Source organism: Monodon monoceros, unplaced genomic scaffold (genome assembly GCF_005190385.1).
Source record: "Monodon monoceros isolate NGI ecotype Baffin Bay Population unplaced genomic scaffold, NGI_Narwhal_1 Super_Scaffold_20, whole genome shotgun sequence".
NCBI classification, from domain to species: Eukaryota; Metazoa; Chordata; class Mammalia; order Artiodactyla; family Monodontidae; genus Monodon; species Monodon monoceros.
The window spans coordinates 34,812,021-34,814,219 of NW_021703777.1; the positions used below are offsets into that span (position 1 = coordinate 34,812,021).

The window sequence follows — 2,199 nt, forward strand, 5'->3', positions numbered from 1 at the left end:
ACTGTTGTGGTCTCTCCCGTTGCGGAGCACAGGCTCCAGACGTGCAGGCTCAGTGGTCATGGCTCACGGGCCTAGCCGCTCCGCGGCATGTGGGATCTTCCCGGACCGGGGCACGAACCCGTGTCCCCTGCATCAGCAGGCAGACTCTCAACCACTGCGCCACCAGGGAAGCCCCGTGTCTATTATTTCATCAGTGTTTTCTTCCCCGTAAGTTTTCTAAATGTGTCAGATGGATTGCTTCCTGTTGATCAGGCTCTGATTGTATTTGTGGGTCAATGTTGGGACACCTTTGTTCAAGGGGAGGCTGCTCACCTGACACCATGCACCTTCCTCTCTCACATCATCATCCTTCCAACAGATACCTGAGGACAGACACCCATGCCCAGTAACCCCGTGTCCCACCATCTTCCACCACTGTACTCGCCACATGGATGTTTAGCTGATGACATTTCAGAAACACCAAGTTTTCACAGTGGAGGTTGGACACTAACCTCACAAATCTTGAAGTATAAATTCATTATGGTTTTATTGCTCTTTTTCATTGTATCATTCTGGCCTTAATATTAAATCGTTGCTGATTAAACACAGAAATGAGTAGAAAAAATACGAATAATTATTTTAGATCATTTTAAGTTATTCAAATACTGCTATAGTTGACACTAAAAATATTACTAAAGAAGACCCTTTTGTTACCGGCTGCGGCGGGGCGGCGGGGCCGGGGCCGGCAGGAGGCCCGGCGCCCGCGGTGTACGTGCTGCCGTGCCGAGGGGCGCCGCATGGCCGGGGCCCGGGCCTGCTGCCACTGCTGGCAGTTGTGCATCATGAAAGATGAGCCAGCAGAGGCAGAGCTAATTTTGCGTGATGCTCTTCATCTTGCCTATAAGAGTGATAACAAGAAGGCCATCACTTACACTTACGATTGGGTGGGAAAACTTTTTAAACCAACAATGCTTGGAAGGGCCATGGAACAGGAAGACAACGCAATAATAGAAATCTCTCTAAAGCTGGCCACTATTTATGCTGCTCAGAATAGACAGGAATTGACTCTTGTTGGTTATGAATTCTGCATTTCAACTCTAGAGGAAAAAATTGAAAGAGAAAAGGAATTATCAGAAGACACTTTGTCAGTGGAAGAGAAAGCCAACACCCACCTCCTCTTGGGCACGTGCCTAGACACCCATGCCCGCTACCTTCTGTTCTCCAAGCAGCCATCACAGGCACAAAGGATGAATGAAAAAGCTTTGCAGATTTCTGAAGAAATACTAGGAGAAAGACACCCACAGACCATCGTGCTGCTGAGTGACCTGGCCACCACCCTGGATGCACAGGGCCGCTCCGATGAGGCCTGTGTTCACGCGCAGAGGGAATCAGACCTGGCGAGACAGGTGGGGCACCCTGAGCTCCACGTGCTGCTCAGGAATCTGGCTGCGATCCTGATGCACAGAGAACGATATGCACAAGCAGAAGAGATCTACCAGGAAGCACTGAAGCGAGCAAAGCTGAAAAGAGATGAGGTTTCTCTGCAGCACATCAGGGAAGAACTGGCTGAGATGTCAAGCAAAAGGAGACCTTTGTCGTAAACTTATCAAGCTCTAGACCTCTTTTTGTTGTAGGGAATTTATAGTAACACCTCTTTTTCTAGTCCCAGTGGCACCCTGATCAATGGCTTAAATTCCTTATCCTTGATACTCAAGTCCCCTCAACTTAGCCTTGCTGGAGGATAAGCTGTATACACGGCCATGTTTGTTTTGCAAAGAAAACTTTCACCCCCACCTGATTTTGCTTCTAGGGATGGGTGTCAGTTAATGCTTTTCATTGTAGCAGATGGTTGGTTAGGTGCTGTCCATGCTGGTCCAAGAATAACTCTAGATTAAAAGGGGCCAGTTTCCCTCTGGGGTGGGGTCTGGCATTTCAGCCAGCCAGGCGTCTCTCCCACAAGAGTTTTGCCCACCAATTTGCTGCCTTCTCTTAGCAATACCTGGCAGAACAGAGCTACCGGTCTCATGGCAAAGGGGGATGACGGTGAATTATTTTCTCTTATAGTCTACCTCCTGAAGCCCAGTGTGGGATTTAATGCATAAAAATGTAGTATCTTGGCTTGCCACCAGCATCCAGCATGAAGTTTTTTTTTTTTTTAAGAATTTTATTTTATTTTTTATTGAAATATAGTTGATTTTATTTATTTTTTTAACATCTTTA

The 2,199-nt window shown here is 47.2% G+C and overlaps 1 pseudogene; it reads left to right on the plus strand.

Moving 5' to 3' along the window:
- The first annotated feature begins 721 nt into the window (after positions 1-721).
- LOC114902232 lies at positions 722-1,580 on the plus strand (annotated as a pseudogene).
- Positions 1,581-2,199: the final 619 nt, after the last annotated feature.